This window comes from Triturus cristatus, chromosome 1_1, assembly GCF_964204655.1.
Source record: "Triturus cristatus chromosome 1_1, aTriCri1.1, whole genome shotgun sequence".
In the NCBI taxonomy this organism is placed as follows: Eukaryota; Metazoa; Chordata; class Amphibia; order Caudata; family Salamandridae; genus Triturus; species Triturus cristatus.
In genome coordinates, this window is record NC_140579.1 from 1,236,222,467 (window position 1) to 1,236,248,263 (window position 25,797).

A 25,797-nucleotide genomic window follows, 5' to 3' on the forward strand; every position below is an offset into this window, starting at 1 on the left:
TGTTCGTATCTATTTGTTAGTCCACAACATAATAATACAGATACGGTAAAGTTTAAAGAGTTTATTTTATAAACCTCGCGTCCTAAGATGCAGTACTTTGGCTAACACTAGCAGCCTAACAGTACAGATCAGAACCATAAGCATTATTACAATACCATACAAAATGAAAGGAGCAATCCTACTAATAATGACAGTGGTATACAGCCACACTCCTTTCTCTAGAATCTAATACATCATTATTATTATTAGACTATTAGAAGGTCTCTTGGGTTAACAGGGGGGGACCCCATACCGTATAGATCAGCTTAGTAGAATCACATCAAAGGATCAGCTAGCTCTCCCATGCATCAGCTCTTCTGTTCGAATGAATGTAAAACCAAACTGTTCTGCAATATTAAAGACGCTTGTCCTTCAGATATTGGCAGCTGTATGTATGATATGTCTAAAAAGTGGTACGATCAATCTAATCACAACACTCTGTACCTTCTAGTGACCCAGACTCGTTCTTTGCATGATGTACAGACCAAGGACACATTTCACTGTTAAGAATGTGAAACAACAGTTTGTTATCCTGTAAGGCAAAGTCGAGTCAACATTTCTAAAATGAATAACACATAACAACAGTGTCGTGTGCAGCGCAGCAGAAACGACAAGCTGGCTTGCTAACAATTATTTCGGTTATGCTAACTTAGTGTTGTAAATAGGGCGTGGCTTTGTTGTAGGGATTCTGCGTATTTACAGAACTATGCGCAGGAAACCAGAACCTTAGAGAATTGTGGTGTACCAGAAACTCCCCTCAGAACTAAGAACCCCTTATCCGACTAGCTTAGTGTCACATTCGTTATCCGAGATTTAGCTCGGCGGTCCCAATGTATAGACAACCCAGAACATGCGACTTAGTTATTCTCAGGAATGGTGGGAACCCGAAATACCCGTTTGCACATGTATATATCAGTCCACAACAGAATAACTAAGACACTGTAAAGTTTAAAGAATTTATTCATAAACCTCGAATCCTGTTATACAGTACTTTGGCTAACATAAGCAGACAAATGGTTAAGATCATTACCATTAGCATTGTTACAATTCCATAGAAAATGAAAGGAGCGATCATATTAATAATGACAGTGGAAAACAACCACCTTCCTTTCTCTAGCAACTAATAAAATATTATTAGACTATTAGAAGGTCTCATAGGCTTGCATAGGGGACCCCATACCGTATAGATCAGCTTATTTGTATCACATCACAGGATCAGCTCAGTGTTCTCTGCAACAGCTCTTCTATCGAATGCCCTAACAATATGCTGCGCTGTGATATTAAAGCCCACGACTTTCTGGTATTTGCAGCTGCGTGCATGTTGTGACTAAACAGTGGTACGATCACCCTGAACATAATCAGCCGGCACCGTCTAGTGTCCTAGAACAGTTCTTTACTCGATGTACAGACCAAGGGCACTAGCAACTGTTAAGGATGTATAAATAACATTCACTTGAGACAAGAGCGAGTCTGCATTTCTCAAATGAATAACATGTAACAACAGTGTCGGGTGCAAAGGCAGCAAAAGCAACAAGATGGTTTTCCAACAGCTAACGTGATTGAGCTAACTTAGCACTGTAAATAGGGAGTGGCTTCAAACCACGTGACATCCCCCTTTGATCGAACCACTGTACAACCAGGGGCGAATATTCCAACAGAACGCAGAGTTCAAGATCAACGATGCAGACAAAAGAACTTGAAATGTGAGTTCAGAAAATGAGAGGAAGAAAAAATTTCGAAGAAGAGAGAGAGAGAGAGAAAAAAAAATGTAAAAACACAATCCATCGTCCATAGAGGCCAACGATCGTTTGTGAGAAGATAGAAAAAAAATTTCACTCCATTGAACTCGCCATCCGGCAGTCAATTTAGGAAAGTATAAGCAGCATACGCAGCTGCAGCTTCCAGTAGAAAATCATTGGAGTCATCCGCAAAATTGTCTGTCATCCAATTCAGCAAAGAAAAAGAACACACGTGTTCCACAGGGAAATGAGCATCAAGCACTCCACGTGGACAAGAAGCAGGCATCTCGATGTAACTTCGTGCCAGGAAGTCAACTGCTGCTTTCTCGATATCCCATAATCCAAGGACTCCATGCGCCGCACCCAAGGCCATAAACCCGACTCCAGAACAGTCAAACTCATGAACCACTAAGGGATACATCAGTCGATCAAAATCCAGGTCAGGTGACACCAAGTTTGACAGACACATATCCAGAGCCCATTGGAACGGACATTCGAGACAGTGAAACACAGGCTGTACACAAGTGAAAAACGGGAACCGGAAGGATAATCCATAAGCGATACTCAAGGTAGCCAGTGGTAAAGTCCCATAAGATTCCCACATCTGGCTACGCAGATGGAACAGGCTGAATCCGTGGTCGAGTAGCGCAAGTCGTGCAGCCATAGCGTAGTGTGCAGACCAACAGGAGTATGCCAGCAATTAATGCGAGTATCAGAGGAAACCCTCCGAAAACCCCAGAAAAAATAGAATGAAAAATAGCTGGTATTATACCAAAGATAGACTGGAAAGACGTCACAAGGCCAGAGCCTACAATTTTAAAAAAATGGACCAGACCAGTCGTAGAAGAAGCATTGAAGATAGTGTGTATTAGTGTGCCAAAATGTAGGGGGAGGTCAGTATTCAAAAGCGCTTGAACTTCCGTGCGAGTGATCGCCACCTGAAGGAGAAATGTTTCACGTGACGAAGTCAACGCAACCTCCTTTTGAGACAAAAGAGCCCTTATTCTGCTCATCCTATTGAACTCTGCTTTCAAGGTTGGAATCGCCGGCCAGATGGATATATCCAGTCGGCCTTGCGGGGGTGGGAAAAGCACGTTATTACAGCAAATTACTCTCCGTGAAACTGAAACAATATAGGGAATTCCAGCTAACATCCCACAGCAAGCCTCACTATTTAAAAGCAAATAACTACCATTAGCAAGCAGCGTAAATGACGGCGTTATAACTGGCACAGGAATGCCCTTCAATACGCAAGCTAAATTAGGGGCATTCATATTACACGATCCATGTAATTGGATATGTCTACATACTACAGAATGATCAGGAGCAGACGTACACTCCTCACCTTTCAAATAAACTTCTTTGCCGTCTCTCTCACATCGATATGTAAATGGGAGAGACCAGACCTCATGCAAGAATGCAGAACCAAGTTTTTCGTATCTGCCTAAGGCATAATGTTTCATGCACGAACTAAACCTATACATAGAAATCGGTAGAGTGACCATCCCATGGATAAGCCACACAGCATAATCCGACTCAGCAACAGAAAAAGGCAAAGGTTCTAACTTTTCTATATGCAGTAGTGAATACGTAGCATCTTTCATGGACATGAATTGCTGTTTCGCTGTCAGATTAAATGGGCGGAATAAAGAAAAAATATTCATGTAATCCCACGGTACTTTCCCCGCCTTTAACGTCTGCAAAGTCCAAGCAAATTGCATTATCGAACGTAATTGATTTTGACCATGATACAACACAGACACATCGTCCTGGACAATATCTACAACAGATGAAACAATGTTATCCAATGTATATATTCTCGAAGATAAGGTATTAATACTATTATCTATTACTGCCAATACTTTTTCCATATTGGCGTGGTCAATAGCACGGAGTCTGGAAGCAGCCTCAATCTGTGACAACTTCCATACCTCGTTGTAAACAGCATACACCCATCTTTTGGATCTACCCAATGCGGGACCTTTAACAAAATCATTCAAATCAATTTTGTCATGCAAACGTGACAAGTGAATTTTAACTAAATCTAATGTGGAATGTTGCAACCATGTCTGGCACAATTTACCTACCGAGTAGGTAGTGACAGTGTGTGAGGACAGAAAACGTGGGTCTACTCTATCCTGTATGTACCCGGGAATTAACCCCAAAAATCTACGTTGACAGTTATCCGAACTTTTCTGCCATACCAACCAACCATTAGGGTCCAATGCACTAATGTTGAAGGTGGAATTGGAAATAAAAGACTGCAACATAGTAAGGGACAGATCTGTGTGATCCTCCCAACCGGGATAAGCTATCAGATCCGGGATCGAGGGGGAATTTAATTTTTTAGAAATAGCCAATCCAAAACAGGTTGTCTGAAAAATTGTAGAATTTAAAAATAACATGTGGTTTGGGATGAGGCAGGCACGATGTAAAGCTTCTGTACCTTGTACTTGCCAAGATTTAGTTCCCCAAACCGATTTGAGATCAATAGTATGTTTCCAAACGTCATACCCTCCAATTGCCAAATCGTCCATGAAGGACTTAGAAAACAACAATTTAGTGTGGGTCAAACGCACCTTTGAAATAGGTTCGTCTCTAAGCTTAAAATAAAAAGATGCATTATTGGATACACTGAAATCCGAAAAATACGAAAAATTTTCGATCAATGTTTTTGAACTACCAATCTTCGGGGCTGGGCAATGTTCCCACTGCGTAAAGTTGACTAAACTACGAAATGTGTTCGCCCTATGAAGAAAATGTGTGCCATAATGTTGATAACAAAACTGCTCTGCATAGTTTTCATTATTCAAATACAAATCCTCAGCATCAAATGCGGCATAGTATTTCAAATCAGAAAACAGTGTCTCTATAGTTTTAACATCCCAATCATCAGATCGAATGTCCTGCTTCACCACATCACCCATAGAAACACGATATACAGATGGCACATTAATCACTTCCGTGGGCCCATGAATTTGAAATTTAACTGCATCCCATGCTATTCCATCACGGACAGGCCAGGCGGTGATATTTACAAAAGTCTGGTCCCTCTTCATGATGTGCGACGATGAATGTGGGGCCAAAGTTCCATTAATCAATCTAATTGTCGAACGTTCATCCAGGTAGTGTCCATTTATCAGCCTAAAAAACACTACCACAAAACCAATGGACATGAACAAAAAAATGCAAATGAGCACCAGCCAAATGTAAATCCAGGGGGGAACCAAAAATTGTCTCTTGAACCAGGCAAAAAAATTTGAAAATTTGGAAGGGGCAGTGGAAGTCAATGATTCAGTTCCAAAGGAAGAATTAGACTGGACAATGTCAGTTGAATGCAAAAGGGACAAAGGGACATCAGCAGGATAAGAATACTCAGCATCATCAGGCAAAGCACCATCCGCAGGTAAAACAGCAGAATCAGAAAGTACTTGCATTTCAATGGCAACCTCAGGCACGATGTCAGATGGTGGAACCACAACAGAACTGCGCATCATCGAAGGGCAAGAAACTGAAGGTGTTAGACTATGGAGTATCGGCCACCCTGTGTAGCTTGACATTGTCAACTGAAATGTACCTGTTGTCTCTGTGACCAGGAAGTGGAGGCAAAACAATTGTGCGGGTACCCTCAACTCCAAGCACCGGCACTGGTGCACGATAAGAGGAGCCAAACTCCTTCTTCTTCTCCACCTTCTCACGGACCAGATCACCAACTCTGGGGTAGCCAGCCGACTACCGGAATCTGAAGTCCAGCTTCGGTCGCAGAGGATATGTGCTCTTTTGCTAGAGTGTCTCTTGTTTCCTGAAGATTCTGTAAGACAGTACAGTGGTCATCTAAGTCAAAAGGCGCGGCTGCCGCCGCCATGTCGAGACCCTCAAGGTCAGGGACAAACATTCGAACTCCGAAGAGCATCATGTACGGGGTCCTCCCACCCAGAGACCATCTAGGGAGATTATTAAGTGCACGTTGGACGTCATACAAATGGGCTAGCCAGTTTTTGCCAGTACCTAACACCCTGGCTGTCAATGATTGCTTTAGGTCACGGTTCATTCGTTCCACAACACTATTGCCCTCAGGCCGGTATGGAGACGAAAATTTGACTTGGACCCCCAAACTTCTCATAGCTTCTTTGTAAGCCTTAGAGGCGAACGCAGGGCCCTGATCAGAGTGAAGGGTGCCACATGCAAAACTCCCTATAAAGACACGCAATGCTTTGATGACAGTCCTGGCATCAGCACTCCTGTGTGGCCACACCCAAAGAAAACGTGTGCACGAATCTACTGCAACCAAGATATACTTGTACGCATTGTCCGAGGAAAAAGGACCGCAGTGATCTAAATAAACACACGCTAGTGGTTGATTAGATATATGCAGCTGCGTTTGTGGTGGACGCGCCACCGTAGAAGGCTTTATTTGTTGGCAAATCCCACAATTGAGGACATAAGTCCGTGTATGTTTGTACAAACCGTACCACCAATAACGCTGTTGCAACAGTGACACAGTTGCGGACACTCCGGCGTGCGCAGACGCAACACCCTCGTGCGCAGCTTGTACCAATGCAGGCCTGCAGTCCGAATTGGGAATAACCCTATCCCCAACATCATTAATCCTCACTAACGGGACGTTATCAGGACTTAAGTGATAATGGTATCGAGAAGAGAAACCTCTAGGGAAGTTCGTCCCAGTCTCAGATGCAGCAATAGCTGCCAAGATGTCATCATCGATCTTACTTTTGGATCTTGTAACTGCTGCTACTAAGTATGTTGCCACTGCTGTTTCAGCTGCCTCGTCAGCCAGACTGTTACCGACAGCATGGACACCAACTCGTTGGTGACCAAGAGTGTGAATAACATTCACAAGGGGTCGACTGCATTTTAGTTCAGCCACTCTAGCCCAAAGCGTTTTATGCTTCACTGTGCTACCTTTTGAATCACGAAATCCATTCGCGATCCAAAACATCAGATTGTCGTTGTAAGACTGAACACAATAGTAAGAATCACTCACTATAAGAGTTGTGACTCTGTAATCAGCAAACTCCAGTGCAAGCACCAGAGCTCTAAGCTCCGCCAATTGTGCTGTACAATCACCCAAAGTCTGCGTATGCACCGCATCCTGTTTGAATTCTCCATTCACGAAAGTACCAACAACAATTGCGCAAGCCGCTGAATAAGCGTGCCTTGATCCAGTTGCGGGCTGCGCGGACCCATCAGTGTATATGACACAATGGAACTCCTCCAACGGGCGCAATGTAAGTGGAGCCGGATGAACTAATTCATACTCCAAACTCTCCTGAGTCTGTAGTCCTGCGTCAAAGATGTATTCGACATCAGGCGAGGCTAGGGAGGTCGCCCATTGTATCCACCTTGGATGCAAAGCTTTAGAATTCGGCACACTTGCTTTAGTGACTGCCTCTAGGGCAGGAAATGGTGTCACCACCATCATGCATTTCCCCTGTGATAGCGCTCGTTCTTTCAGGATTGCCATCTGAACTGCTGTCAAAACTTTTTCGACAGTGGAGAAACGCATTTCAGCCGAAGTATATAAATGAGATTTGTAAGCAATGGGGACAGTGTCGCCTTCATTGTATGTTAAGTACGTGAACCCCTCCACACCCGGTACAATTCTTATGACCAGGTTTGTGTGGTTATCACGAGTTTGTAAATATTTCGCAGTAAGAAGGTCAGACTGCAAAGAGTGTAATGCAGCCGAATGTTCTGGCAGCCAGCAAGATTTGGTAAAAGTAGGTTGCGCCAAGGCATATAGTGTCTTGATACGCTGGGCATATTCAGGAATGTAGGTACGACCGAAATTCAGAAAGCCCAGCAATGATTGTAGTTGTTTCAGTGTCGTAGGGATACGAAGGCGTGCGCATTTCTCAAGGAACTGCAGAGCCAAGCCTCGGCCCTCATTGTTGAGTTCGTACCCCAAGAATAAAACTGTGTACTCGGCAATGTGGGACTTCTTAAAGTTAAACTTGTAACCAAAGTCCGCAAACATAGTAATTATGTTGTCCACGCGAGCAAGGTGTGGAAGCAACTCGTCGTCTGTTAAGTAGATGTCATCAACGTACGAGTACGCCTCCGGGTCTACCATCTCTAAGAGAGAGACCACACGGGCAGCAAATACCCCAGGACTATTTTTATAGCCCATTGGAAGCCTTTTGAACACTTTTTGTTTACCACCCGAAGTAAAAGCGGTCCACTCATAACTATGAGGGGATATGTTATGGCAATAAAAGCCATTGGACAAGTCGAGTGTGGTTTTGAACCTTTTTCTCACAAGACTATCGACGAGAGCTGAACTATGGGTATTTTGCACCGCACAATTCCGGCAGTGCGAGTTTAAGTGCCGGTAATCCAAAACTAGGCGGTACGATCCGTCAGGCTTCGTTACAGTGAATAAAGGATTATTCATGGATGACACACACGTTTCAATTACTCCCTGATATTCCAATTGTTCAAGGATAGCCGTGACGTGAGACCTAGCTTCACGACGCATAGGGTATTGGGGCTGAGGCTGGGGGTCGGACCGCAATGGAAATTCGTGTAGGGTAGAACTTTTATCCCACCCCACTTGATTACGATACAACGCAGGTGCAAGCACCCGCGCCCACTCCTCGGCCAACTTCTTAGACTCCTCCTTGGGCACTACGTGTCCAAAAGAAGGAAGAATGACTTCTTCCCCCCTTGGAGCGTTTAGAACGAACGCCGGGGGCCAATCTTTCTCCGCCAATAGTATATCATAGGTGGTCGTTAGATTATCCCAAAATACCGCGTTAATTTTACGTTGTATGTCACCCTCAATATTGAGGACTACGTCAAATAATCTCTCAGGGGGGGCTACGCGAGTATCAGCAGTTTCTACTGTTACATAGATTTTAGTTGCTGTCGCCTCCAGAAATGGACGCAGTGCTCCCCGCACTACTGTAACTTCCGCCGCGCTGTCTAGCAGCGTCAGCGCCCATTTCATGTTCAGAAGCTGTGTCCGCACCATCTGAGGCATACTTCGCTGAGATAGCAGCAACTTTCTTTTTCTGAAACGGAGGACGTGGACGTGCAGAATCCTCCTGCTTGCCTTTTCCGTCCGCCTGTCGGGGCTGGTCTCGTCCTTGAGCACCCCGGCCTCTCCCACGGTCTCCTCCACCAAAGTGTGAAGCCGCTGTTTCCTGTGAAGAACGAGGAGAGCGCTGGTCAGGAACCAGAAACCTATCAGGTGACTTAATACGAGAACGATCACGCAAATCATAAGTGCGTTCAACATATGCCTGAACAGGGGATGCTGGACGAGTCTCCTGTTTCTGTTGCTGTTTATCTTGTTTTTTAGCTCGCCAATTTTGTTTTGGAAAGTTTGGTTTATCGTCTTTTGTAGACGAACTCACTTTAGTGTGCTGTACTACATCAGGAATTTTGATGACGGGTTTCACGCCCAGTGCACTACGTCCAACCATCCTATAGGCTTTCGCAATAACTTTTGCAAACTCCTGTGGCTTATCGTCATCCGCAATAAGTGCCATCATGTTTCCCACTTGAAACTGCATGGCATCTCCTTTGAGATTTCCCATAATCATGGAACATACTATATCGAAGCTGTCGATAAGCCGCATTCCCAATTCAATAGCCGCTTCCGCACCATGGTCCTCCTGGACTTTCTTGATTACGGAAGGTAGTACCAACATAGACGTAGTGCCGAAGCACTTCGAATAGGTCGCGGCAAAGACCTTGCCCCAATTGTCACAATCGACAATGTCTGGGACTAGTTCTTTCGGCAAAGTAATAGTGAGTATCCTGTGTTTATCCACAGGACTAGTGTTAGGAAACACGGCTTCTAGTTGATCGAATTTCTCTGCAAGCCAATAAGGATACTCATCCTTATTCTGGGGGCGCTTGCCAACAACCGCGTTTACCATTACAGGACTGATCACAACCGCATGATGGTGATCAGCCCCGTGTCCCGCAACTGCAGGTGCCCCCACCTGTACAGTGCGCGACACATACTGCACTAACGCCCTATGTACCGTAATCAGGGTCGTGTGTAGTATACGTAAGCTATCCACTCCTACCGTCAGGTAGCGTGGATGAGGTGTATGTCCGGCCAGTACCGGCCAAGTAGATTCCTTCAATAGACAAAGGACCCAGTCTCGCCGGGGTGACCGTGTGGGGGAGGGCGCCATTAAACCAAATAGTGTGCTGCCAGGTTGAAATAGGAATTTCTAAAGCCATATATGGGGTATAATGTAGAGGCACCGGTGTGGCAGTGTATTTGTGGAACGTTTTATCGACATCTTCCACAGCCTCAAAGGTAACCCAAGAGTAAAACAACTCATAAGGGTAAGTGGCACTTGCACTTACGACAAACACCACTGCCATCCCGTCATCAGGCACCCCGTACGTCCTCAAATGAGCACGTAGAGACAGCCTACTATGAGCGGGAATTTCTACCGCCATTAGGACTAAAAAGAAGATACAATGAGATCTTTAGTAGCACTTGGGCTTAGATTAGTGTAACCTTTTTTATTATCAAGCTTGAAAGAACCTATAGCCTAAAACCTAGGTAGGTTAAACCGTCACTCCCGTTATCCGGAAACCAGAGTGAGGGCGTTGTGGACTAATAAAAAGCACTACTAAGGCATCTCAGATATTAAGACCAAACGTTAGGTGCGCCATGTTGTAGGGATTCTGCGTATTTACAGAACTATGCGCAGGAAACCAGAACCTTAGAGAATTGTGGTGTACCAGAAACTCCCCTCAGAACTAAGAACCCCTTATCCGACTAGCTTAGTGTCACATTCGTTATCCGAGATTTAGCTCGGCGGTCCCAATGTATAGACAACCCAGAACATGCGACTTAGTTATTCTCAGGAATGGTGGGAACCCGAAATACCCGTTTGCACATATATATATCAGTCCACAACAGAATAACTAAGACACTGTAAAGTTTAAAGAATTTATTCATAAACCTCGAGTCCTGTTATACAGTACTTTGGCTAACATAAGCAGACAAATGGTTAAGATCATTACCATTAGCATTGTTACAATTCCATAGAAAATGAAAGGAGCGATCATATTAATAATGACAGTGGAAAACAACCACCCTCCTTTCTCTAGCAACTAAAAAAATATTATTAGACTATTAGAAGGTCTCATAGGCTTGCATAGGGGACCCCATACCGTATAGATCAGCTTAGGTGTATCACATCACAGGATCAGCTCAGTGTTCTCTGCAACAGCTCTTCTATCGAATGCCCTAACAATATGCTGCGCTGTGATATTAAAGCCCACGACTTTCTGGTATTTGCAGCTGCGTGCATGTTGTGACTAAACAGTGGTACGATCACCCTGAACATAATCAGCCGGCACCGTCTAGTGTCCTAGAACAGTTCTTTACTCGATGTACAGACCAAGGGCACTAGCAACTGTTAAGGATGTATAAATAACATTCACTTGAGACAAGAGCGAGTCTGCATTTCTCAAATGAATAACATGTAACAACACTGTCGGGTGCAAAGGCAGCAAAAGCAACAAGATGGTTTTCCAACAGCTAACGTGATTGAGCTAACTTAGCACTGTAAATAGGGAGTGGCTTCAAACCACGTGACAGCTTAATCCATCCTACAGTTTGTCTAGGTAGATGGTAAGGTAACTAGGCTGAGATGACAAAGCCTGTAGCTCACAGACGCTCCCAGCATATAGTATTGCCACTACGAAGGCTGTCTTTATAGTAAGGAGCCTGATAGGGCAGTTGTGTAATGGTTCAAAGAGAGCACACATCAAAAATGTGAGGACTAAGTTGAGGTGCCACTGCGGCCTAATTAAGTGAGCTGGTGGAAACATATGCTGAAGACCTTTGAGAAACCTACTTACAATAAGGGATTTGAACAGGGATGGCTGATCTAGCAACCGGAGAAAGATAACCTCTCACTGTGCTCATAGCAGGGCCATGCTGGGCTAGGGAAAGAATAGACAAACAAACCTGTGAAAGAGGTGTAGATAGAGGGTCAATTTGTTTATCTGTACACCTTGCCACAAACTTGCTCCACCAGCAGGCCTATACTGTCACGGTGGAGGGACACCTGGCTGGCAAGATAACATTGCTGACTTTGGGTGGAAGGTCGAAAGCTGTCAACTGGTGCTGCCCAATCTCCAGGCATGAAGCCGAAGTGTTTTCAGGTTTGGGTGCAGAACCCTGTCTTGTTGCTGTGACAGAAGATCTTCCAGAAGAGGCAGCCTGATCGGAGGACCCCTGCTCATGCTCAACAGCTCGACATACCAGAATCTCATTGACCAATCTGGAGCCACAAGAATGACTTGGACCCAGTAGTTCCTTATCTTCTTGGGAACTCCGGGCAGGAGTGGTATTGGCGGAAAAGCTTACAGAGGCCTGAGCTCCACTCAAGATGAAAAGCACCTCTGAGTGACAGCTTCCTTGGAGACTCAAGTGTGCAAATATGCTGAAACTGTGCATTCTCGATAGAGGCGAACAAATTCAACCAAGTTTCTCTACGTTCTTGGAAGAGACCTTGTACAATCTCCGGACGGAGACACCATTCGTCATCTACTAGGTATTGACAGCTTAGTTAGTCGACCCTAGCGTTTAGAGAGTCCGCCAGTGTAGAACCATCAGGGATATGTCCTGTGGTTCCAGCCATATCAATGGGCACAGCGCCTCTTGACAAAGGATCCTTTACCTCACCCTGGCCTGGTTGTTGCCTTACCATATGGCGGTGGTGTTGTTCCTGAACAACTGAACCAGCCTTTCATGACTGGAAAAAAATGGCCTTCAATACTAGTTGGATTGCGCAGAGCTCCAACAGGTTGACGTGGAGTCCAGATACCGCCAGGGAATAGAGTCTTCTGATCTCCCCCTCTCCCAGATGGCCATCCCCAGCCCAGAAGTGACACATCTGTCACTAAAGTCAGCTCTGGATTGGGAAGGAAGAGTGGTCTGCCACTGACCCAATCACGGTTCGTAAACCACCACTGCAGGTCTTTTGCAGTTACCTTCGAGATCTGGAACATGTTGGGGAGATTCCCCTTACAATGTGCTCACTGGAACTTCTGGTTCCATCACAGAGCCCTCATATGCCAACGTGTATGTGTCACAAGATGGACGCAGGAGGCCATATGACTCAACAGCCTCAGAGTTAGTCTCACAGAAATCCAGGATAGCGGCAGAAACATCGGTATCATAGCCTGAATATTCCGGACTCGCTGCTTGGGAGGATCGGCCCGACACTGCAGTGCATCCAGAACAGCTCCAATGAAAGGGATCTTCTGAGAAGGAGTCAGGTGTGACTTTGTCATGCTGATTATGAACCTTAGTAAGTGGAGAAGGTTTGCTGTAGTCTGTCGGTAGGAGACGACTGTCTGGGGCGAACCCGCCTTCAATAGAGACTGGAATCACTGACCTCTGCACTTTCGTGAACACCAGAGGGGTGCTGGTAAGGGCGGGGGGAGCACGGCACACAAAAAGTGCTCTTGACTGACTGAGAACTGCAGGTACTGCTGTGGGCAGGAAGGACAGGGATGTGGGAATAAGCGTCCTGTAAGTCTAGTGATACCATCCATTCTAATGGGTCCAGGGCACACAGGACTTGCGCCATTGTGAGCATTTTGAATTTCTTCTTTTCCAGGAAGAGATTGAGATCTGCCCAGCGAGCTAGTCCTATCCAGCCCACTTTGTATGGTGAACTTGGATGCGTCTCTCCCATCAGCAATTGCTTGAGAGAGTATGGCTCGGGCCTAGTCCACGAACATGGCAGCACTTGCGCAACTGAGTCCCAGATGGTATGGGAGTATCAGCCCAAGAAACATACAGTGTTTATTGACTGCAGTGCCAGGCTGGCCGAAGAGAACATCCTCTTCCTGAAGGTGTCCAGCATTTTGGATTCTTTGTCCGGTGAAGTGGACAGCAATGCACTGGGGTTAACTTTAGAGGTGGAGACCTGGACCACCAAGCTCTCCAGGTGGGGTGCTGCGTGAGACAACTGGGGTTTACTGGGGCGGGGCAATGGCAGTGTAGAACTGTCCTAGGCACAAGAGCCCCTGTCCAGGGCTTTGACCAGGCCCGAGTAGGACATCAGCAAGGGCTTCATTGAAATGTAAGCAACAGTTCTGTAGGGGCAACTCCCGGCTGAAGCATCTCCGTCAAGACGTTCATCTTGATGCCACTAAGGGAAACGTAAGGACCAGGACTACAGCTGCCTTCCGCACCCTCACAGCAAATGAGGCACCCTCCTCCATAGCTGTGGTAGGGGGAGAGGTAAGGCCAGTGTCTGGGGAGGTGTCTAGTGTACTGGCATCTGCCAGATCCTCATACCAGCTGTCTTCGGGTCCGTCTAACTGGTATCCATAAGGGTCGGCAGACCCCTCCCATTCATCTCCCAATCCAGGTCTGTCATAAGAATTGGGAACTGGCTCCGTTATAGGTAGTCTACTCCCTGGTGGCGCCGGCATCGGAAGATACGCATCCGTTTCCATGTCGGAGTCAGGGATGACGATGGGGATGGATCCGGATTCATGAATGGATCCAAGTGGCAAGACTGTCGCTTCGGGCAAACCCGCAGGCAGAAGAGTTGTAGGAACCCCTCCCGAGCCCACGAGGTCCGAAGGCACTCCAGCGTGGACGGGCCACCAAAATATGAAGTATATGGCCTCACAAAAATTGATGTTACTGGGCAGGGAACGCTACGGCTCCCGGAAACACTGGGAGGCGCAGAGACGACCCAGTGACAGGCTCCACCACAGAGCTGGCAACGAATGGCAGCGCTCCCTTGTCTCGTCAGATGATTTCGACGGGCATGGCGAAGTCGACGATCTCTTCTACTTCTTATGCCTGTGGGACTTACCCAATTTTCCCGATGATCTTGACTGTGATGTTGAGCGCTTGGAGTCACTCCTCGACTCATCTCAGGACTCTGCTCTCGAACGAGAGCAATGTGACGTCACACGTCGAGCGGCGAGGAGTTTGTGGGACCGCTCCCTCAAGGCATTAGGGTGCATCCCTTGGCAATCAACACAGGTCTTGGGGTTGTGGTTTCGCTCCAGGCAACAGAGGCACAACAAATAAGGGTCTGTCACCGACATTTGTCAATGACAGGTGCCACATGGCTTGAAACCAGATTACCTAGCTGACATCCTATGCGCCAGGAGACAAAGTCTTGAAAAGAATCTTGACAGAAAGACAAAAAGTCAGTCAAAAAGGACTGGAGAGGCTCTTCTGCAGTTCTCTGCTGACTGGTGCCGAAAGAAAAGAACTGACGTCAGCGCACTGGGGTGGCATCTAAATAGGCTCCGCGCATGTCTCTTTCGACACAGAAGACACCACAAGGAACCAAACAACGCCACCTACTGACGCGCAGGGGTATTGCTCATGAAACATTTTTGGATCCAGTCTGACACCTGAGGATAATTCTATGATAAGGATTCTGCGACTAGAATTCTCTATCAGATCTAAAAAAAAAATTGAATCTTAGTATCTCAAAAACTACTGAACAGATTTACACCAAATCACAAAAAAACACGCTTTCTCAACCAAGATCTAGTTTCCTGCCCAATTTGCTGTAATTCCGTTCAGCCGTTTTTGCGGTAGTGCTTATTTAAAAAGTCTATAGAAAATTAATGGACATTTTACGTTTTGGGACCCTCTCTTTTTCTCGGCCCCCGCATGACAGATGACGCTGAAACTTTCCTTGAAGAAACTAGTTAAACAAAAAGAATCTTTTTTTGAAGGTTTTGTGAAGATTCATCAAACTGCACCAACTTTATTAGTAAAGCAAAATAACCTTTTTCTGTTGATACGCTGAGCTAACTATAACTACCCAGTGGCAACTGCTACTGGGTAATATATAAATACCCCCCACACACACACACACAATGACAGCCATCCCACTGCATTCTGGTCAATGTAGTCCATCTATACAAAGTTACAGTACTTCCAGTCAGGAAAAGCTCGATAACTATTCATTTTTCCCAATGTTGTTTCCAGCATAACATTTAACGCATGTGCCTTTCATCTCTTGCAGGAGTATGTTGTATGCTGAACAATTAAGAAGTCTAGCATGCCTACCTCCCCTTTTTTTGGCTACTGCACAAACTGGTTCCAGGCCCGACCCAGAACCTCCGCCACCAGGATGAACTAATTTTCCACCTCTTTGATTGATCCCAAGATTTGTCTTTGTACCACGGCAGGCAGTGTTTGGAACATATATAAAACTCTAGGCAGCACATTCATTCTCCTTGTGTTTGCTGAGCACATTCATTTTGCCTGCCCCCTCTCTGCTGTTTGCTGTGATCTGTCCCATTCCGCATCCATTACCAGGTTTAGGCCACTCCTGTGATCACTACTTCTACTCAGAGACCATACCCCTTGGGAACTGCTCCTGTCCTGCATCGTAATGACTATAAATGTCTGTGATGGTATTTCAAATGATAATTTCAAGTATCCAACTTATTTGGTCTGCAGTTACAGGAGCTTCCCTAAGAACAGATTTTGCGCACACAATTTCTACACTCCTTTCCTGTCTCCCGCCAAAGAAAGATTTTGATGTGGAAATTTGTGAGAGCGCACAGTGCTCTAATTCTTTCTAAACAGATTCTTTCCTGCAGTAGGCGCTAGTCCGCTGCAGATTCATATAACTGCCTCATAATAGCCCCACGTTTTGTACGTGCATTCAGCCCTTCACATTGAGAGATTATTTTACAGTTATGAACCCATCTCCTGCCTGGTATATGCAGTGCTCCTATACTTTCTTCCTAAAAAAAGAAGTGGGGGGACTCTCCGAGTTAGGCAGTATCACAGGAAGTGACATCAAGGTGTGTGGCATCGCAGGAAGTGACATTACAGGAAGTAACATCACTGCGTGTGACAGGTTCCTTTACCCAAGGATTGAAAAACTAACTCTGCTGCCAGCCTACCCCACCAGCCACAATATTCCATGTGCAGCAAACTTCCATGTAGATGTGATTGCTTTGGTGGTTAACACGTGATGGAAAGATCTGTTTTTGTCTAGTCCTAGTTTTGACTTAAAGTAGCATACAGGGTTAATGCGCCACCTGCAAAGCACATCATGTAACATGCAGATGGCAGATTTTATTTTATGTAGATAGGTAAGTGGGTTACTGCTTTGAACACAAAGATCCTTTTGTTACACGCAGTTGCATTGTAATCCTTCTAATATAGCAGAGTGAGCTCTGAACGATGATATGTGACTCCCACACCCAGTAACCCTCACTGTCTTATGTAACACATCCTGTGCAATGATTTCCAAACTTGTGTGATTTATTGTCAATATAAATGTGTATGTTTGCTGTAAAGTGATCTGACACCCTATATTGGAATGAGTAGCGCTTTAAAAAAATAAAAAATACTGGTATTTAAATTGTTATTTTGCACTGGGACAGAGTAACACATCTGACATTCTTACAGTGCATGAATATCCATTATATATGGGGGTCCCAACAAAGTCAAAATCTGTGCCTCTGTTATGGCCTTTGAAGTGTTAACAAGCTGCTGCCTTTGTTTCCCTTCCTCTGCATTTACATCTAGGTGTGAGGCTACAGGCAGCCCCCAGCCTGGATACTCAGACAAAAGAAGGCCAAATGGACCCTTAAGTTCGGCCTTTGTTAAGGCCCAGCTGGAGTCTCAAATGACAAAACCCCCCTCCCTCCCCGTCTGCACGTTGCTGCTCTGAAGGAAAGCAGATAACGCGCAGGCGCTGCTGAATGTTTCCCGGTGACTCAAAATTACACCGGGACGAGTTGAGCAGATTTTAGAGTGGGGCTCAATTTTTTGGCAGGGTGGACGGCGTCCACCCTGTGAAAAGAGTGACTGGACGCCGTCCACCCGCGTGTACCCCCGACTCAAGCCCTGTTCCATCCCACTGCTGTCCTATACCACCATTCAACTGTGGAGGGGCGTGGCTAACCACCTAAGATGGCAGCTAAATAACTCTGAGGCTCCTGTACTCGGGCCCTGTACTCCATTAACTACCCTGCATTCAGCAGCATCGAACTATGACACTGCAGTGCTGATTGACCTGGTGAGCGGGCGGACTCTGGTCCGTGGTTTGAGAGCTGCGGCAGGGCGACACGCTGACTTTTTCTCCCTACGGTGCCAGCTCGAGAATTGCAGCTGGACCGGCGTGAAGCCTCAATCTACGAGTTGCGCAAGGGGCTGAGCACAGTGGTTATGAGGGCCACGCTGAAGCGGGTGCTTACGGCAGCATCCAGGTGAGAAGTGGTGTGGGCAGGCAGCAAGCATGAGTCCAGCTGTGTGGAGCACAGCTGAGGCCTAGTGGGGCTGCTGCGCCAGCCAGCCTAGGGCAGTCCGACAGTTACACTGAACTGCCGCTCAGGGGGCAAGGAGGAAACCTCCTGCGCAGACTGGACTACCTACAGTAATAAACTGGCCCCATTGTACACATGACCACCGGCAGGAGGGCCCATGGGGCCAGGTTCACGGACGGAACCCCGGTGCCACAACAGAGGCGATTCCAATATTGCCAGTATGTCGGCCCAGCTCTTTCCCCAATCGTGCCAGGGGAAACGTCTGTGGGGTGCCTTAGGGGCCTGGAGCGCCACTGTCGGACTGTTGGTGCTGATGCTGCCTGGTTTGGTTCACTCAGGGCCGCGGAGGCATCGCAGAGAGGAGGCACCGCAGGGATGCATGGAGAAAGCCTTTTGCAGTGCCGCCCTGATGACTGATGGCGGCGATCCAGCTTATTCACCCTGCAAGCATACCCCTCACACCAGGGTCTGTAACTGGGGTCCTGTCCTGGCTGGGCAGTCTGCGCGAGGGCACTGACAGACTGAGTCACTTCCCTGTCCAGGAGCTTCCTGGCTGTTCTCTCCTGCGTTACACAGTCATTGGCTACTGAAAACCCTGTCTCGTATGGCCCGTGGGACTCCCTGGAATACCCGTGACCTCCTGGGGCCACCGAGTGCGCAGAGAGGCGCATGTGACCCCCACAGAGGGTGTCACAGGGTCACGGGCACAAACCATGGGGTGCACCAGAAATAAACCTGATATCACGGAGCTTCACTCCTGCACCCGCTTGACCCCTTCAGAGAGCTCCTGGAATCCAACACCGGAAGACTATGTCTCCTCTAGAATGGCAGCTAGATGACATTCTCCAGGAGATAAGCGACTCATGCGTGGTGACTGAGCATCACCTGGGTGTCATCATGACTGATATCAGCCTTCTCAAACACAACCAACGCATGTTAGCTGTTAGAGTCAAACTAATGAACTGACCCTCTCCGCCCTATACCCCTGTCAGACGGACCAGTCATCACTACTCACCCACTTGTGCTACAGGCGGAACAACTCCAGGACCGAGTTGATGTCGCAGAGGAGAGAGCTCGTAGGAATAATGTTCGAATGGTGGGCATTACGGTGGGAGTAGAGGGGCCTCATGCCATCCAATTCATAGAGAATTGGCTCCGGACCGCGGTGACCATGTCTGGGCTGTATGATCTGTTTACAACAGAAAGAATGCACTGAGTCTCCTCGAGACAGTCTATACCGGGAGCGAAGCTTTGACCAGTAGTGGCCAAGATTCTTAATTTAAAAGACTGGGATACAGTGCTGCGTGCTGCGCGTGAGAAGGCACCCATCCTCATGGAGAATGCAAGGAGATTTCTGTTCTCTGACTACACAGTCAATGTTCAACGCATGTGCCCCTCGTTCCAGGAGGTCAAGAAGCACCTGTGTGCAGCTGGCCTCAAGTACGGTTTACTGTTTTCAGCCAAGCTCAAGGTGATCCATGAGCAGCACACAGTCTTTAGTTGAAACACCAGAAAGAGCATGGGACTGGCGGGAACAACACTTCCCAGATTCCCAACGATGCAGGCCTCCAAGACCCAAGTTGCAAAAGCTTCAGTTAGCTCCGCGGAGGTGGTGACGGTTGGAATCCAACCGGGATAGCCTTAGGCAGCCCCCTCCCCGCAACAGGTCCTAGAGGGGCAGCAAGAAGCGATCTGATCAGCGACCACCCTACGACTAATGAAGAAGCCCATCAGCTCCAGCTGGTCACAGGGTTGTGCCTCAGACTCAGTCAGCTGGATGGCACTGTTTCCTTAGATCACCCTGCAGATGACGGGTGACTTACTGGGTTAATAGTCATGAGTAATCAATATACAATGCTGTTTTCCTTTCAAGTTGCCGCCTGCGGCTCCGGTGTATGGGAGGGCCACGTCTGCTCGCAAGCTGAACTGATTGCTGGATACTTCTATTTGTGGTGTATCTGTTTACTTCACTGATACTGTTAGGGTTTCGGGTCCGCAAGGGCCACACTGGTTGATATAACTTTCACGTGTACTCACAGAACACTCGATGGGTTATGTTATGTTATGTTATTGAAATTTGTAGAGCGCGGCAATTACCCGGAGGTGTCCTGGCGCTGTCTAGAAAGTCCTGAGAATCCACAGACAAGGGGGCTAATGTATGGATGACCGGAGTTATTCATTACAGAACAGCCAGGTCTTCAGTTCCTTTCTGAATGACAGAAGATCCGTCACGGTCCTGAGATAAGGAGGAAGGTCGTTCCAAGCCTTGGCAGCCCCATAGATAAAGCTCCTGCCTCCCCAGCGAGCTTTCCAAATATGTGGGACCTGAGCCAGATTGGCTTCTTTTGACCGTAGGCTTCTACCCGGCACATACCAATGTAATCGGTCCTTTAGAAATTCTGGGCCTAAGCCGTGTAGTGCCTTGAAGGTCATGGTCAGTGCCTTGAACCGAATACGGCTTTTAGCAGGAAGCCAGTGCAAGGTTTTTCTTCCGAGGGACGCCGAAGCAAATCTTGAAGCGCCCGTAAGAAGGCGGACTGCAGCATTCTGCAGAATCTGAAGTTTTCTCAGTTCTCTGCATTGTGCGTTTAAATAAAGTCTGTTACAGTAATTCAATCTAGCAAGTACCAACCCCCTGACCACCATGTGTCTGCTGTCCTGGGGCAGCAGGGGTAGCACTTTCCTCAGCATCCTAATGGTGTACATGGTTTTGGATGTCACCTCCCTGATGTGATGATCTAAAGTCAGTCTATCGTCCAGGATTATGCCGAGGTTTTTGGCTTTTACAACCGGAACTGGAAGCGTGCCCATAGAATCGGGCCAGCAGGCCGGGGTCCGGAAATTAGAGGTGTTTCCGAACAGAATGACCTCCGTTTTGTCTGAATTCAATTTAAGGCATTTCTTAGCCATCCAGCTCCCTACTGCTAACATACACTCCCGCAGACGTTCTCCCGTGTCAATCTCCCCCCCTGGAGTCAGAGAGACCACGATTTGAGTATCGTCTGCATAAGAGGTGATACCAAATCCATATGCGCTGATAACAGGTGCCAGTGCGCTCACATAAATATTAAAAAGGGTGGGGCTAAGTGATGACCCCTGAGGGACACCACAAGGTGTGGAGAAAGGTTTAGACTGGAATTCCCCCAGGGTTACCACTTGTTTTCTGTCAGTAAGAAAGAATCTAATAAGGTCCCAAGCTTTGCCGCCAATGCCACACGTTTTTAGGCATTTAAGGAGTATAGAGTGGTGGACCGTGTCGAATGCTGCGGACAGGTCGAGCAAGATCAGCGCCGCCTTCCCTCCCTGATCTCTTCCTTGGCTTTTATCAAGGCAGACTCCGTACTATGACCTGGCCTAAAACCATATTGCGTGGGATCAAATGCTTGGGTATCTACCAAGAAGAGACTAAGTTGCCTATTCATGAATTTTTCGACCAACTTAGCCGGTAGGGGAAGTCTAGCAATCGGGCAAAAGCTGTTTGGCTCATTTATTGGCAGGTTGGGTTTTTTTAAAAGTGGTAAAATCGAGGCAAGTTTCCACTGCCTAGGAAAAAGACCGGTTTCGAACATAAGATTAAATATACTCGTAAGCCTTGTTCCTATGGGGCCTGAAGCCAGTTTAGCCACCCTGCTGGGACAGGGATCAAAAGGGGATCCTGAGTTGATTTCCATCAAACCTTTTTGTGTGTCTAAAGTAGAGATTTTCCGGAATTTATCAAAGGTTGGGCCAGGAGCATCCTCTGGCCTTGAGCCAGTACATCCCTCACTAAAGACCTCAAAAATGCATTTCACCTTGGCCAGAAAGAATTTGGCCAGGTCTTCACATAGTTGTTGGCTCGGTTGAACCGGACTTGGCTTTGGCGAAGCCAACATCGCTACTGTCTTGAACAATTCTTTTGCTGTATTTTTTGATTCTAAAATCTGAGCTGCAAAATATGTTTGTTTGGCTGACACAATTACATGTATATAAGTTTGTAAGCTGATTTTATACGCTTTTCGCTCGGCTTCTTTGTAGTTGCTCCTCCAAGCGCGTTCAAGCTTCTTACAGTTGAGCTTATGGGTCCTAAGTTCCTGCGAGTACCATGGAGCGGAGGGCTGTGCTCTCTTTGGCCGTAGTACTTTGGTCGGAGCTAGACTGTCACAGGCCTGCTGCAGCCAGCCCGTATACATTTGACAAGCGCTCTCCACATCATCTACCATACAGTCTGCTGGAGAAGATAACATCTTATTAAGGGAGGCTTCCTCCACCTTATTCCAGGCTCGGATTTTTATGTTGTTCTTTCCACCAACGGTTTCCTTACCAAGATTGCCTAGCCGTATCTCAAACTGAACTGCAGCATGGTCGGACCAGGCCAGAGGAAGAAGGCCCTGGAAAAGAAGATCACTAAGGTTGGAAAAAATCCCATCCAGGGTATGCCCTCCCCTGTGCGTAGGTCCTTCAACCCGTTGCCTGAGATCTGCTGACATCATAAGATCATGCAAAGCAATGGTGTCCCCATCATCTCTTGATTCAAGGTGGAAATTAAAATCTCCCAGGACTGTGAAGGCCCGGGAGAGCAACCCCTCCTCCAGTAACGTTCCAACGGAGGCCAGGAAAGAGTTCCGGATCCCTGGTGGTCTATACACCAGGTAACCCTTAAAAGATTGGTGATGGGTAAGCGTAAGATTAAAAAATAGTGCTTCGCATGTATCCATAGGGATGGGTTGGAAGGATGCCTTGATGGAATGGTGATATATCACCGCCAAACCTCCGCCTTTCCTATGAGGCCTATCCATAGTGTAGGAAAGGAAGTCCGGGGGGGGTGGCCTTCACCATGTCAGGCCCTGCAGATGGATCGGTCCATGTTTCCGTTATGAAGGCTACTTTAATCTCCAGTTCCTCCATAAGTCTAGCACACTCAAGACTGTGCTTGACTAGTGACCTGGCATTTAACAAAATGCAAGCTAAAAAGCAATCCTTCTTAGTCTCGGCCTCTCCCCTCTTCCCTTTTTTAATGTGAATGGGAGTATTGAGAATCTTCGGAATACGAGTGGCACAGCCTGAACAGTAATCGGGGGGAGATAAGGGCAGCTCCTTCGGTGCCAAGCAAGGGCAGTTTGAGGTAGTCCCCTTTCTCAGGTTCAGCAAGGTGCGGGATTCATATCTGAGGATTGTCTCAATAACCAAGTCGAAATTGGCAGAGTTCCTAGCGCTGGGCTCTGAGCTGGTGCGGACGGGCACAGACGGGCTTGCCTTAGGCGCGCCTTGGGCACGCCAGCGGCGCGCTCGCGCCAGGACGTCGCATTATACGCAGTCAGGGAGCCTAGCCCGCTGACCTGCGTACATCCAAGATGGCGGCTAAATTCGGGAGGTCCGCCTCTTATTTCAGACGTGCCCCCAAATACAGTTTTAAAACCACAACAGGTTAAAAACAAGTAGCAGCAATGTAATCAGTTAAAATATATAGTGCAAAGTAAGAATTGTGCAAACAAGAAAAACGCTCACGAGTCCCTCGAATATGCTCCCGGCTCAGGCCTCAGGAGTTCTAGACGCTGCGCGCTCGCGCCAGGACGTCGCTTTATACGCAGTCAGAGTGCCTAGCCCGCTGACCTGCGTACATCCAAGATGGTGGCTAAATTCGGTAGGTCCGCCTCCTATTTCAGACGTGCCCCCAAATACAGTTTTAAAACCACAACAGGTTAAAAACAAGTAGCAGCAATGTAATCAGTTAAAATATATAGTGCAAAGTAAGAATTGTGCAAACAAGCAAAACGCTCACGAGTCTCTCGAATATGCTCCCGGCTCAGGCCTCAGGAGTTCTAGACGCTGCGCGCTCGCGCCAGGACGTCGCTTTATACGCAGTCAGGGAGCCTAGCCCGCTGACCTGCGTACATCCAAGATGGCGGCTAAATTCGGGAGGTCCGCCTCTTATTTCAGACGTGCCCCCAAATACAGTTTTAAAACCACAACAGGTTAAAAACAAGTAGCAGCAATGTAATCAGTTAAAATATATAGTGCAAAGTAAGAATTGTGCAAACAAGCAAAACGCTCACGAGTCCCTCGAATATGCTCCCGGCTCAGGCCTCAGGAGTTCTAGACGCTGCGCGCTCTCGCCAGGACGTCGCTTTATACGCAGTCAGGGAGCCTAGCCCGCTGACCTGCGTACGTCCAAGATGGCGGCTAAATTCGGGAGGTCCGCCTCTTATTTCAGACGTGCCCCCAAATACAGTTTTAAAACCACAACAGGTTAAAAACAAGTAGCAGCAATGTAATCAGTTAAAATATATAGTGGAAAGTAAGAATTGTGCAAACAAGCAAAATGCTCACGAGTCCCTCGAATATACTCCCGGCTCAGGCCTCAGGAGTTCTAGACGCTGCGCGCTCGCGCCAGGACGTCGCTTTATACGCAGTCAGGGAGCCTAGCCCGCTGACCTGCGTACGTCCAAGATGGCGGCTAAATTCGGGAGGTCCGCCTCTTATTTCAGACGTGCCCCCAAATACAGTTTTAAAACCACAACAGGTTAAAAACAAGTAGCAGCAATGTAATCAGTTAAAATTATATAGTGGAAAGTAAGAATTGTGCAAACAAATCAAAATGCTCACGAGTCCCTCGAATATGCTCCCGGCTCAGGCCTCAGGAGTTCTAGACGCTGCGCGCTCGCGCCAGGACGTCGCTTTATACGCAGTCAGGGAGCCTAGCCCGCTGACCTGCGTACATCCAAGATGGCGGCTAAATTCGGGAGGTCCGCCTCTTATTTCAGACGTGCCCCCAAATACAGTTTTAAAACCACAACAGGTTAAAAACAAGTAGCAGCAATGTAATCAGTTAAAATATATAGTGCAAAGTAAGAATTGTGCAAACAAGCAAAACGCTCACGAGTCCCTCGAATATGCTCCCGGCTCAGGCCTCAGGAGTTCTAGACTAGGTTAGATCTTGCATGTCCCTTAAGCGAATACTTGATATGTTATGGTTAGTTTTATTATATGGTCGAATGAGACCACATCGCTGGAATATATTTAAATGTTGGACTCAGTCACCTACCGTATCTGATAGAAGTAATGTGGGGTGTATTGTGAACATTGTAATTCCTACCGGGGAGAAACGTCTCAATTGATATTATGCCTACAGAGTTAAATGCTTATAACATCCTCACCCAGAATGTGCACAGTGTGGGCTCGGTGCACAAAACACATAGGGTACTACCCAATTGCATAGGCGCCACACACATATCAGATTGTTTGCCAGAGACTCATCTCACCGCCCCTGAGGCTCAGAAACTATGTAAAACATAGAAAGGGAAGCTGTTTCAAACATCTTACCCTGCATTTACCAGGGGTGATGCGATATTGGTCCATGCTGGGGTCCTGTATGTTGTTTTGGATACTAGAATTGACACACAGGGGTGTTACGTACTGCTAAAGGGTGAATTGGCTGGGGCTCCAATTGTACTCTAGTGCATATATGAACCCAACACGGAACAGGATGAATTCTTGGCCCACCTGTCGACAGTGTTAGCGGAGTGAGTAAGTAAGTAAGTAATATTTTATTGTTTAATTAATTAAAACCTTTACAATTTCTCATTAAAAAAAGTTATAGCAGCAATGTTCATGATTTAAGACAAATTTAAAAATAACATTCCATAAAACTTCCGTGCATTATACTAACATCAATGATGCAATTATCAATAATTGTTGTCTAGTATAGTACTGATTTAAAATTTTACAAAAGAAATGCTCAGTTTTCAGTGAAGGGGTA

General features: G+C 46.9%; 1 long non-coding RNA gene across 3 annotated transcripts in view; it reads left to right on the plus strand.

The window, feature by feature from the left end:
• Positions 1-25,797, plus strand: part of LOC146871891 (uncharacterized) — a 264,085-nt gene that overhangs the window by 175,209 nt on the left and 63,079 nt on the right. Inside the window, exon 4 of one of the 3 annotated variants that reach the window (XR_014959624.1) lies at positions 15,800-17,152. The exons of the other annotated variants lie outside the window; for them this stretch is intronic. This is a non-coding gene — a long non-coding RNA (uncharacterized LOC146871891). Of the gene's footprint in view, positions 1-15,799; positions 17,153-25,797 lie in introns of those variants that run through there. 3 annotated transcript variants of the gene reach the window in all.